Source organism: Thunnus maccoyii, chromosome 13 (assembly GCF_910596095.1).
Source record: "Thunnus maccoyii chromosome 13, fThuMac1.1, whole genome shotgun sequence".
NCBI lineage: Eukaryota > Metazoa > Chordata > Actinopteri > Scombriformes > Scombridae > Thunnus > Thunnus maccoyii.
The window spans coordinates 11,153,627-11,168,119 of record NC_056545.1 but is presented as its reverse complement, the minus strand read 5'-3'; the positions used below and the strand labels follow the sequence as shown (position 1 = coordinate 11,168,119).

Genomic DNA, 14,493 nt, shown 5'->3' with positions numbered 1-14,493 from the left:
AGCCTCCTGTCATCGTCAAAGATACAACATTCAAACAGCAAGATGGTTCACCCCCTATTTCAGCTGTCCAGCCTGAGCGGCATCTGTGGGGTAAAAGAATAAAGATAGTTTGCCTTTTTCTTGTTAGCAGTACTTTAGTGATGTACTTTCCTCCTTTATTCCTCTACTTCACTACATTTCAGAGGACAATATTACACTTTTTACTCAAATACATCTAAATGCAATCGAGCAAAAAGCCAAATGTAGTATTTTAAAGACATTTGGCATGTCACAAGTTATGATCAGTTGTGTGAAATATGTTAAGGATCTAAATGCCCAATATTAACCCATAAAGAGAAGGTAACATCAGCTCCTGATCATCCAGCTGCAACATTAAAATGCCGCTAACACATTAATATATCATAATAATAACTCAATAAAAAGCTATAATAGGAGCGACGGCTCATACTATATGAGTAGCCTAGTTTTATGTTTGATTACACAATGTTTAGGAGCTAATCTTTACCTTGGTCAAATTTTGAGCACAGGACATTTATTTGAACCATAGTATTTTTACATGGTGGTATCTTAAAACCTCCTCCACTACTGTGAAGCTTTAGGCTACCATAAATTTCACTTCAGCCCAAAAAGTAGCTCTTTGTAAAGAATAGTGCTGTCAAAGGAGCTAAAAAAAAACCCCAGAGGGCATGTTTTGCAACACTTAAAAGACAGTGGTTGGAATAGATGATTTAAGCTTGGATTAAAAACACCAATTAGACCACTGCATTCTCATAAGACCATTGTTCATTCATTGTAAAAGACTTTACATCTTTTCAATTTAATTTAGCTAATTTAGTAGAGGCTTCAATGTTTATAGAAGTAGTTTAAAGGTCAGCAAAGCAAAAGCCTGCAGAAAAATACAAAACAGCAGACTACACATATCAAGTACAAATACAAAAGGCTTCTCAATTAAGTAATAATAATGGAAATAGACGTTATCTTAATTTCCACCACTTCATCCAGTTATTACACCCGAAAACGGAAATGGAAAACGGTAATTCTCTCGCTTTGCGGCGCCCTCTCTGGTATCGCCTGTGTATTACCTTCACGCAGGCGCAGTTCACTGAAGCAGGCACGCAACCCCCGCAGCATCACTGAAAAAAAAGTGGCGTTAACAGCTGACTGGAGATCAGCTTTCTGCACCTTCACCGCAAATCTCATCCCATTATGCAGTGCATACAAACTGTCCCGGGACAGAGGACACATCTCAGCAGCTGTAACGTTACATCACATCTGTGCAGGAGGAGAGGAGGAGAGCTGTTAAGCGCTCCTAGAGCTCATGTTTGACCTCTGCTGTTATGTGATTAAACCTGTGACAACAAAGAGAGTTTGGCTGTGACAGATGTAGTTGAGCAGTGTGCACAAAAGCAGAAAGATAAATGCCAGTGCACAAACCATCTAATGGGATCTCTTTCCTCTTATTGATTATTATATTCATGTTCCAATAGTGTAACAAACTGTTGGTTGAAAGCACATTTACTCAGCTACTGTTCTTAAGTACAATTTTGAGTTACTTTTTCTGTACTTGAGTATTTAAATTTGTCTACTTCATATTTATATTTTACCACATTTTAGAGTCAAATATTTCTATTTTTTACTCAACCTTGTTTAGTTCATCATATCTCAATATATAATATATAATAAAAATGAGACAGGGCATTCTGCTGCACACTTAGTAATTTTGCATTTGAGACTTTTTTAATATTTTTGCTATAATACTTTACTTTACTCAAGACTTTTACTTGAACCTGAGTATTTTTACATTATAGTGTTGCTACTTTTGCTTAAGTAAAAGATTAATAAATCTTCCACCACTGTCTGATTTATACTTATGTATCATAAAGTATTAAAATTACAAGATAAATCTTTCTTCTTAACTATGCAGAGAATGCTAATACATATTACACTATATATATTACACACTTATGTTTTTTAATAATCTGAATCTTTGTCACTGAGTATTGTGGACACTGACTTGTTGAAAGACCCTTCAGTGAGTAATAATTATGAGGTGAACTTCACCAGAATGATATTCATACGGTTTTACTTTATTTAAGATAACCTGTTAAATTATGCCAGTCAGATTCTAAGACTGACATCGCAAAAATATCTGATTTTAAAGGGAGGTGAGTTGTTTTGTCACAAAAAAAAGCAACTTCTCGCCTTGCCTCGCCCTTCTGGTTGTAGATGCAAAGCTGGGTGGTAAAATGTTTTGCAGTTTTGTTTAATTTTCTGTGCAGGATTTTGCAGAAACACAGCAGTGTGGTTGAGTTAAGGGCACATTGCCAAAACTCTAAAGGCACTTCCTTTGCAATAGGTAAAGCTCAGAGAGAGTCAGCTCACACTTTACCCACTTACACATAAATAATTTAATTTTCAATTGTTTTCTTTTCTCTTATTTTACACATGCTTACCTGTAGTTCTTTTTTTGTACACCAATGAACTATAGACTGTAGCATATTTAGTTTACCACAGCAGAGTGACTGAATTCTCCGACCACTGATAAACAAAAGTTCCCCCGCCTGATATAAGTGAGGTCAGTGAAATCCCCCGATATGAAAGCAAGTTAAGAACTTTCAGGAAATTAGAATCAGTCACCAACCAAATGCTAGGGTGTGTCTGTGGCTGGTTTATCTGTCTGTTCTGTCAAGAAAACAGCAATTTGACTGGGCTGATTATGAAAGAGGCTGTGATTGGTTTTGGCCAGTAGATGTCAGTGTTGGTAACAATCTGTAAATCTTTCATTTCAGTGTATTTCACACATGGATGCACTGTGGCTCAGCAGTAGACACTGTCTGTCTGTTTTAAAGTGTCAAATTTGAATTAAATCGGTTATCTATGAAACGTTTCAACAACATTTTAAATGTGATGCTCAAACATTTTAAATTGTTTTGTTGGTAAAGATTATTTTGCAAACCTTAATTTTTTAATGAGTTTATTATTTCATTGTTATTATTATACCCCAAACAGCATTTTGTCTCTGTGAAAACCATGTATCTCCAAAACAACAACTGTTCATGAGGAGAGAAAAACAGCCCAGTTTTCTCCTTTGTGACAATGCGTTTGCAGATAATCCAAAGGGTTTTTAAGTATTGTATTTAATATGTATTTATGTATCTTAAGAGCTTAGACAACTTTCTCAAACAGAATGACTCAATGTATCTGGAAAAGGTGAAAATACCAAAATATGGTCATACATGTTTACTTAACAGTGACAAAACATGTTTCTGTATGTCTTTTAATTGTTTATTTTTATAAATTTATAGATTAATACAATAATCTGTTTCACATTTCATTCTATTAAAATAATTTGCTCTAGCTATACATAAACCTTGTTTTCTCTCTCATAAAATTGTCATAATTAACTGAAAAGTAACATTCTGTAATGTTTTTCTCCCAAATGCATGAAACACACTGAATATGTTTGCAAAGTTCTTGCAAAGTATTGTATTTCATTAGTTTTTGCTTTACTCGAGTGTTTCCAATTTATCTAGTTAAGACTCAACTGCAAACAAAATATTCTGCTCAAAAACATTTCTCTAAGAGGCTGCATTAACTTGATTCTTTATGGAAAAGGATTAACATGCAAAACATTTAGTTTATAAGATTAACTTGGAGAGAAAAGTCGAAGCCAAACACATGTTATCACTTGCCTGGAGGACTTTATATTGAACGTGGTTTTTTTAATATATATGTTGAATATTAAATACCTCTTTGCTTAACTAAAGGATGAGTGTATTTCTCCTCTCACTAAACTATTGACCTTTAGTAACTGAGCTGCAGCAGACAGACTCATCTGCTTTTAAAAGCTTTAAAAACTTCCGGAGTGTTGAAAATGCCATTTTCACTTTTCAGTTTTTCTTTTTGACACATTTTGATACAACGTCATTAGAGAATGTTTTGATGAGTTTGATGCTTTCAAGACACGCTTAAGTCAGCTATGATGGGAAGCAGTGATTAATAACATTAATTAAAGTCACAATCGCAAACAGCATGACTCATAAATAAAAGGAGATGTCTCATAACGGATTAGAAGAGACAGCTCATTCTTCACTCGTTCACCAACATCCACAGCTTGTTGCCATTAAACAAACATATTTAACTTATTTCCTGATGCGTATTTAGAAGTTTCCATCTCTGTTTTATGTTCTTGCATCACTGAAATCTCAAGTAACATTTAATCAACAACTAGTAACATGTTTGTCGCCTGTCGGTCGCCTTCAGAGGCAGCCGAAATTCATTTCTAGATTATCCTCAAGTCATATCTGGATGCTCTCCTTTCATCCCCCGAGCTTCAAAGCCAACGCTACGCTCACTTCAAACAGCCGTCACCGAGTGCCAATCAAATCCCGCTCCAGAAGACAACAAACACTACAGAAAATGTTAATCAATCCGGGCCAAGCATCACCAAAGTAAATAAAATAAATTGTAAACAGATGCTATGATTTGCAGCATATGGATAAATAAGGCAGTATGTCATCCTTATTTTTCTTTTTTTTTTAATTTAGTGGTTCACACTGGGTCCAAACCCCTCTCTTCCTCTTCCATCCATCCATCCATCCATCCATCCATCCCAAACCCATCTTACTGTATGAGTCAGTGACTTCACTGCATGCTGCTGCTTTTTCCAACCCAGAGTGGAAGTCTATAACCCAGCATCTGGTTAATACAGGGGTATAAATCTCTTTGCTCATGTTCCTGTGTTCAAATAGTCCGAGACCAGTAACCTTTTTACCTTCGTCTCCGCAGGATCAAATGCAACGTTCAGCACGCTTAAAAGGTCTTCGTAAAAGATTTAATAGTTCAAAGTTTCCACTCCCTCAAATTTGGAGGGACGTCTGCCATCAATTGGGATGGTGAAAGAGATGACATATCCAAATGATTAAATAAAATCACACACTCAGTCATTGGGCGTATTCCAAAAGTATCAAAAAGAAAACGAATGATGCAAAGCTATTTGTTTTTCACATCATGAACTGACATCTTTCATTGTGAGACACATGAAATATTTGTGTAGGTCAGGAGTCATACAATATTGCAACAAAATCTCCAACAGGACCATCATTGTATAAAACCACTGAAAGGAATAAAAGAAACGTCTATTGAACTTAAAAAGTATCATTTTAATTGTCTAAAATATAAACAAGCATTCATTTAAGGATTAGATTTAGAATAACCCATCTGTGTTCTGTCTTCATGGTTAGCATGTTTGTTGGTATATTGTATTTTCATTTATTAAATTAATTCAATCAGACAGTCAGTGAGTGGAACGTAGCTGATAATGTGCTTATTCCACTTTGTTCAGTACAAATAACCAAACACAACTTGTCCAAGTCCAGTGATGTAATGTCTAGAAACAGAAACAATGTGAACGTGTTTCTCAAAACAATAAAGATCTGTTGGCTTTCAGTATTTCTTCCTCTTCACATTGTGAATGGTATCAGTGAAGCATTGTTCTCATGTGAAAATCACAAAATGAAAACAATGTGAAACTTCATCTCATGTGTTGAATTCCTCTGTAAACTCAGCAAAATTTAAAGTTTTCTCTAAATGCAATGAGGTCAGGTGTTTGCTCAATTACAAAAGCTTACATGAAACTGGAAACAAGTAGTTTTCCATTGTAAGTTCAATTACAATGTGTTTTTGTTTTGATTAGCATCACTGTTTATAAGTGGTTGATATAGAAAAAGTGAGAGATACGACCTTCCTCTCTGAACTTTGGTAAATAGATTGAAGGCATGAGAAAATGTCAAGGCTCAACTGTGGTCAGAGCGTTGCTGTGGAGCAGTGAGTCATTCTCACTGTGTATATGTGTGTATGTAACATAGAGAGAGAGAGAAAGAGACAGAGAGAGGCAGTGTTAGTGTGTGGCGTGTTGTACGTAGCAGATGCAGTGATCTTTATCTCTCATTCATGGCGTCCAAGGAAATGTAGCGTAAGCTGGTTAACAGTCATTTTCTCAGTATCTGCCTGGCAGAGATGTGCTGATAATCACTGCCATGTCGCTCATGCAGCCACCTGCCGCCTTGTTCTGTGGAAACTGAGGTGATGCTGCAGCATTGCCCAATCGTGCTCGTGTTGCCCACATGCTACTGAGCTCATTGATTGCCTTTTAAATGTTACAGAGTTGCTCTGTGCAAGCAGTCTTACCCAATAGGGATGCAATGCAGAGCAAACCCAGTGCAACTGAATGGTTCAGTGAAATACACTTTATTCATTCATATACTGTATCAATTCATAGTTTGTACAAGCAATTACATTGTCAATTTGGGCATTTACAAAATACAACCTAACACTATTCTACAATAAAAACTTTACAAATGAGCTAAACTTTATATAAACGTTCTCTTTTACAAGTATTTACCAGAGTTTTTCATCTTCCTTATCCAAATGGCAATAAAATGACTCAAGAGTTTGTACTCTCCTGATCTGCTTAAATGTGAGCTGAACTTATAAACACAGGTAGAGTGCTAATTGTGACACTCTGACACAAATGAACACTGACACTTTTGCTTTGCTGTTAGGCCTTTAAAGATGGCACCTTTAAGGCGAGCCTCCTGTGTAAATAATGACAGAGCTCCGCCAGTGAGAGGGGAAGCTGTGCCACCACCCGTGGTTGTTTAAGGCACTTTGGATAAAAGCGTTCATCAACTGACATACAATACTCCAAAACAGTATAAGTAAAGCCTATATTTTTTGCCACATCGATCAGGAAAAGCTTATATTCTGATTCACATCTGCCGTTGATAATCACAATATGAAACCACAGGCTTGGCAGAGAGAGGGGAGCTGTGGCCCTGCCAGCACTTTTACCACAAACTATCAAACTGCCACGCTGAGCTTCCTGCTATACACTGCACCAATGTGTGTTCTGAATACAGGATCCTGTAATCAACAAATTCTCCATATTCTCCCCCTCAGGTGCCTCGCCAACATCAAAGGAGGCAAAGGATGGTGTGGTATCTCTGTGTGCCTGTGCCTTCTACTGTATAAAACAGCCCGGCTTTCAGCCCCAAGACACAGGCAGGGAGCAGCCGAGGAAATTTGATTTCATGACTACCACGTTGCTACCTGGCAGGTAGGGCTGTGGTTCATGTGTTTTGTAGGTTTTGCCTGCACCTGGTTAAGAGTTGATCACACCTCTTTAAAGCGCAGGATCAGATATGAAAATCCCTTGGCTAAAGATCCAAGTTTTTATGATTCTGTACAGAGCAAAAAGTATCAGAATGTCACTTGGACTGTTACTTCAGTGGAAATTTAGGAAATTACATGTATAAAACCCTTCCTACATACTAGCAAGATTTACTGAATGACCTTTTAAAAAACACAAATTGAGTTTGATCTTTCCCATGAAATGAAGCATATACATACTGTACATCTACACATAGACTAATTCAAACAATATTAATTTGATTAACAAACTTTCAAAGTCAAGTGAATTATTTAAAGTCAGATTACTTTTCTCGTCTCGTTATGGCTGACAGTTCACCGATAGCAACGCCACAACCGGAATATTTATGGTTTTCCAATAAAGTTCTTATGAAAAGGTGAATTCTGCTCTGCTTTGGTGACATTTTGTGAAAACGTGCACAAGAACAAGTGCACTAAGAGTTTCTTCTTGTGACTGATTATTACATTTTATTTCTGATGAAATAGGAATAGGATTATGATGTATTCATGTTATATTGTTTTCTCTAACTCTAGATACCAATTATGTATTCTTAAACTATTTTTAAATGGCTATTAGATTAACTTTTTGTCCACCCATACCAAAAAAAACATAAGTGTCATAAATCATACAGCAGCTGAGGATAAGTAGACCAACATTTTAAGGTAAAATACTTTAAAGGCACTCTACAAGTTTGATATCAAATAATATATCAAATATCAAATAATTCCATTAAAGTTTTCTGTTTGATTTGTATTGTTTCTCGACATTGTGGTGTTCTGAATGATCTTCGTTGCTCTTTGACACTTTGCTCAAACATTTTAAAGTTACTGGGGTTAATTAAGGCCCAGAGAGAGAGAGAGAGAGATGGAGAGAGAAGCTGTGCACAAAAACTAAAAATCCCTGGCACTGAACACCAAGCCCCAAGCCCCTTGGTGTGCTTTTGATCCTGACTTGAGCTTCACATCAGAAAAATCACCAAAACTGCCTTTTATCTTCTCAGGAGTACAGCCATTTCTCTTTCGGGCAGATAGGCTACTGAAAGGCAGAAATGCTTTTATCACCAGCAGTCTCGATGACTGTAATACTGTCTTTTCTAGAAAACCCTACACGAACAGCACAAGCAGAAGCAGATTTTTCAATGGTTACACATTAGTTTGAAATTTTAAGGTTCCATATTTGGTTTTCAAATCACGTCTGAACACAACACAACTTAAATGAAAATCCCCCCTTAATCTATTCCACTGGATTTGTAATTTCAGCTTTATTAAGTTTGTTTAAGCAATCTAGTCTCTTTTATTAATTTTAGGTTATAGCAGTTTGTGTATAAGTATATTGAATTTCCAAGAGTGATATCATTCGATTTCAATCATTGCACCTTTTCCTCTTAGAGATAATTCGACGCTTTTATCCGTAGTGATGTACAGTTCGTTACCAGATTTGGTAACATAAATATCAGTAGGTAAACAGAAATATTTTTAATCCTTTTACTCCTGTTGTGCACAGGTTAAATTCTCACAAAAGTGTCAACACGCTGCTAGAAAATGCTAACAAACAAATATCAAATGATGGACAAAATATCTGATTCTAAGCTTTAGATTAGAGTCACTATGGAGCAGTTAAAGATTTTGTTGTTTCCATGACTACATAACAAATAAATTCAGTATTCCGCACTAAATTTAACAATTACATTGATCTCAATTCACTAATGTTACTGGTTTATAACAATGCTATAACGTCCTTATATGAATGATTTTCAACATTAGTTTTGTAAAATTTCAAACACAACATTAAATGTTGAAAATTCATCTTTAAACTTCAAATCAATTCCATTCACCCTTCACCAGTTACCTGAGAGGAAGTGACAGTGACAGTGACAGTTTGTGATATTGCAGTAGTAAAAAGACATTTTCCATAGGGGCCTCTGATCAGCACTGAGATCTTTCAGTGGTTGTGTAACTCTGTAGTGTATGTCCTTGAGAAACACGCTTCTCTGTCTCCACAAAGCATCTACTGTACATCTGAGGAGCTCTTTCAACTGAAGGAGATGTGAAGAAATCAGAAAAAAAAAAACTGTTGTCTGGGCGCAAACATGCTGTTTGTTGAGATGCTGCCGGTTAAGTCTAAATGCCAGGCCCACCTCAAGCTAACGTACCAACAGCCACACTCACACACACACACACACACACACAAAGGCACACAAAGATACACAAGAACAAGCCCCTCACATACACCAAAGCACATATGCATAGACATATACACATACACACACTTTACATCAACAGTTGTACACGCACACAAACAGACAGAGAACTGTCTCTCTGACTTTGTCAACCTTTTGCAATACCAGAGAGTCCACAGCCCTCCTTCTATGTAAAAATGTATTTAAAAGTCTATTTGAATCTAATATGAGGCTTCAGCTGCCCACATGAGTCAAATCAAGTCGATATCTTTCTGTCTTTAGTGCCAAATTCCCTCTTTTTCTTACGATTCTTCTGCTGAAGCTGAACAGGAAAACACTGTCTGTTGAGACACAAAGGCTGTAACTGTGGACAATAACTGTGGACATTTTTGCTCAAAACGAGGACATTGGGTTTTGTCCCTCATCACTTACATTGTAAGTGCATTTGGAGGGGATCTTCTAATGGTCAGTGCGAACAGGAGGAAAAAACGAAACCTTTTTCAGGGTTCATACGGACACCTGACCGTTGTTTAAAGTCAGACTTGAAAAATCTTGAACCCCTCCTTTAAAAAAATACAGACATGAAATCTAAAATCATTCACATGTCAACAGTAGATCATTTTCTTTCCTTTTCATGAGATCACTTTATCAAACATTCTGTTGGTGGTTAACTGTCTAAAAAGTGACTTAACGGTAGAAGTAAACAGCGAGCAGAATTTTAATACTCCTACTCTGCTTCCCTGAGGAGTTGATAAAATTGTTATCTAATGCTCATAAACTCATCTAACAACACAACAACATAAATACAGATCAATGATGACACATGTGTCGTGTGATCCACTGTATTACTGTAAATGTGTGACCTCAGAGAAATGCAGCGACAACAAAAAGTTTCTCTTTTTCAATTTACTTTTACCTTTTGTGGTCATGCACCGAGAACAAATGCTCTCTTGCAGCATTCACACCTTGTTCACACTGACAGTTACGCACATTCATACCAGGAAGCCGCCCAGTACAACTGCAGTCTGGTCTGTCAGCCACTAAGCATTACTGTCACGCAGCACAAAACCAAATGTGTCTGAGCACTGAGCAAACATTCAGTACGTCACTGATCTGGAAAAGCTCAGTTTTCCTCGACCACAAGACGATCCACTTTGGAGATTGTTTTGGAAAGTTTTTGTGTGCAAAAATGTTGTCACTTCACTGGTTGACATAGGCCAAAACAAGAGAAAAAGATGTGTTTTCAGATTAAGTCAACTCAATATGGACATGATCTAAAGTAAGCAATCAATTAATCAATCTATCAAGCTTTTCATTCAGGTAAGCACAACTAATGGTGGTTTAAAAACCATTAGAGAGTGATGCATAGAAAAACAGAAATGCTAAACCTAAATTAAGAAATCCAAATATATAAAAGAGTAAAAAGATAAAATAGATAGACACATTTAAATACAATAAGCAGCCATAAAGCATTTTTATCAAAAGCCTGAAGAGTTTCTGCGTAAAGATACAAACACACTTTGCCCCTCTCAGATCGTTGTGTAAGTTGTTCCAGTGGCTTGAAGCATAAAAACTAAAAGCTGCCTCACAAAATTTTATTTATTCCTTTATTTATTTTATTGGTTCATTTAACAGGGACAGTACACATTAATAAACACTACTATAAATGCGCCACAGTTAGCCAAGAGGCTATTTTTCATCTGTAACCCCTGGACAGATGTTACTTTTTCTAAAAAAAAAGGGTATAACAATATTAAATTTAAAATTAAAGTTATTTATAACATTTATAAGCCCACAAATACATAGAGAAGTGAATATTAATATTAGTAAAAATATACAGTATATGTAAATATTTTTGTCTTGAACTCTGAAACAACTAAAAGACTTGTGGCAGAAGTTCGGGGGGGCGTCCTGGTTCATACTGTACATGTCAAGCATGTCAGACAAATAGTTTAGTGCTGTGCAACCGACATGCAACAAATGTAAAGACTTTAAAATGAGTTTAATGTGCTCTCTCTCCCTCTGGTCAATTGTAATCAATTGTAAATGATATTGAAATTTTATAAGTAATGTAATACATATTGAACTGATTGTTTTGAACTGGCAACGAGAAGTTTCCAGTGTTTATACTTTGTTTTTCTTTTTAAAAAAAACAAATGACAGAAACGGGAAATACAGAGCCGATATTTTAACTTTTGAAACTGCTCAGCAAAAGAGGATTTCAGCTTTCTGTAAAAGCATAAATATGAGATTACATTATTCCACTCAAATTAGGGACTAGATAGATATCTCCAACTAAAATGTTATCTTCAAAGACTCATGGGAACTGGAGTAGAACTATATGCTCATATGCAATGTATAGACAATAATTTGTGCATTTTCCAACATGATTAAATTTTATTTTATATTCATAAAGTACTCATACTTTATAGCAAGTGTTGGAGCCAGCACTCTCTCTCTGTGACTTATGTGTCTATGTTCTTATCATTTAACAGGTAATTTGACCCGCAGACCAAATCTAAGCTAAATCGTTAAAGTCTGGAGTTTTGGGGCCTGTCTAAACTTTTCCATCTTATTTATCTTTACTCACAAACATCCTAACTGCATCCAGAAACAGTCCTCCTTAAGGCAAATTTTTATTTCAAAAAAAAGTTTCATTTATAAGGCATATTGTTCAAATAAGCTTTCTAAATGCTTCAAAAACTGCCAAACAAAAATAAAGCAAATTCAATAAATTGTAAAAAAAGGGCACATAAAATACAAAAAGAGTTATATAAGAGTATATTACTCCTTCTGATGTTTTCCCGGGGCAAAAACAAACCAGTTATTTATCTTTTTTTTTAATCAAGCCAGTTTCATATATCATAGCAAAAGGTTACTTTAATTACATGTTATGACAGATGTAATTCATACAGTCAAAGTCACATCTCCATTCAGTCAGGCTTCGTTAGCTGTGATGTAGTACATTATTATCTTTCAGCTTAAAGACCAGCTCTGTTTTTCCTTGATCCCACTGACTTTATTTCAGTTCAGTCACTCTTTCCAGACAAATACGTTTTGTCAATCACGAAACAAGGCATCCACACACCAAACCCCAAATAAAGTTTTGATGCAAAAATGTTAAAAACCCTCAACAGCGATACATCACCACGACACTCAAATTAGTGCCATACCGACTAAAATCCCACCAGAAGTCATGCATCAGGAAATGTTTCCAATTGTTTTCTGTGTGTGTTTATAACAACGAGGAGACAGAGGCGATGTGGAGATATGTGTGGTGACACATTTGTCGCCATCGCAACAAGGGCCCTGTAATCTTCCCAATCAGGAAAACCAGAACAAATTAGCTTGTGCAGCGCTTCCAGTGTGCCATCACTATAAATTAGCATCATGACCCCGAACATGTACTCTACAACAACAGAGCCTGGGAGAATAATGTTTGTTCCCAAGATTGCTCCATAAGTATAGGATGATATACTGTGAGAAGAGGTCCATTCACATCCATTTCTCACACACTTATTGTATGGTGGAGTGAAAATATTTCCCCAACCATAGGTTATGGGATCTGCAGGGTTTGGGTTTGGTCCTGATCCTTTTTCATTATAGAGTTTGTTGGCTGTGAACAAACACTAGCAAATCATCGGTGTGATTGTTTAGCCTCCACTGTGAGAACATATGGCAAAAGCACCAAAACAACACACTGACAATGAAAGTCGTTAAAACAATAAAAACGTGTCTGAAGGACTAAATAAATGATACAGATCTGTTCTTGTTCAGTCACTTTTGTTGCTATTAGAAACACTTGTTTTAAAGCTGACAATAAACAAATTTAGTGTATTAATATGCACCTCTGATACAAGGGGAGATTTAGGAGCCAAAATCTCCAGATCAGTGTCAGGTCTGTTTTCAATAATTGCAGTTAAGTAGGAAAGACGAAGAGCAACAAAAAGACAATTCAGTTTCATTCAACTCATGCTGTTTTCAGTCATCTGTTTCTTTGTTTCATTAATACAGAAGAGGATTAGGGCCACATGTGAAAACTTTGAGCTCTGAGTTTAAATTTTGGAATTCTGACTTTAAACTCAAAATTCCAAGATTAAAGTCCGAAATCTGGGAATAAAGTCAGAATTCAGACTTTAATCTTGGAACTAAAATAATTTTGTACATTATCATATGGTTAGAGTTTTGAAAAGTAAAAATACATACTGTAACATCTTTAGTAGGTATGACAAAAGAAAAAGTAAGAGTGAGAAAGAAAGCAAGAAAGAAAGAAAGAACAAGATGAAAAGTGAAAGAGAAAATCAGACGGAAGTAGAGAGCGGCAAAAAAAGAAAAAAGTGGTGAGGAAGAGAGGAAAGAAAAATACTGAGAGCCAGAGAAGACCAGTTCAGCTCCAGTTGGATATCAAATCTGTGCTCTAAGTCTCTGAGTCAAGTAAAAAACCATCAAAGCCTGAGGTTTGGGGACTCAAAAGACGGTTCAATCTCCAGCCATTTCCCACAGCCTTTTAAGGGCTGCCAAACGTTTATTTGTTTTGGATTAATGTAATTAACCCCCCCTCTCCCGGTGTCGCACAGAAGAAGCGAGTCACAGTGAAAAGATTACAAGGCCCCTGCTTCTCATACATACAGCGCGACCAAACCATCACAGTGGCTCGGAGATTTCATATCAGTGGATTATATTTTGCTTTAGCTTGACATGTAAATCGCCCTCTGACAGTTCTCATAAGCACATCAGCAAACGCTTTGCAGTCCATGCAGTAAAAGGACAAATTGCAGCGTAGGGTTGAAGAGTACTTCTGCAAACTAGACAGTTATTTTGAATTTATAGACGTTTATTGGAGAATTGTTTGTCCTCTCTTACAGCTCAAATGGCAGCTGTTTAATAGTTTAAATTACAAGAAAACTTATTTTTTCTTCATCTGGTGCAAATAAAGGTTCCATGATAGAATAATAATAAAGTGCATGTACAAATGAAATTAATTTTGTTGTTGTTGACTCATCTTTAGAGCTATTTTCTCAGTAATATACAGCTTACTTTTATTTTATGTGGTGCCTCAAACTTATTATAATATGGAGACTGTTATTTGCTACCCAAATACAGA

At 36.2% G+C, this 14,493-nt stretch overlaps 1 protein-coding gene across 2 annotated transcripts in view; it reads left to right on the top strand.

Annotated features, from left to right (window-relative positions):
- The window catches only part of tcf7 (transcription factor 7), a 112,189-nt gene that overhangs the window by 2,270 nt on the left and 95,426 nt on the right, over positions 1 to 14,493 (top strand). The window contains exons 1-2 of one of the 2 annotated variants that reach the window (XM_042430197.1): positions 11 to 90; positions 6,961 to 7,117. The gene's annotated coding sequence lies outside the window, so the exon portion shown is untranslated. Of the gene's footprint in view, positions 1 to 10; positions 91 to 6,960; positions 7,118 to 14,493 lie in introns of those variants that run through there. The other variant, XM_042430196.1, reaches the window with a different exon arrangement.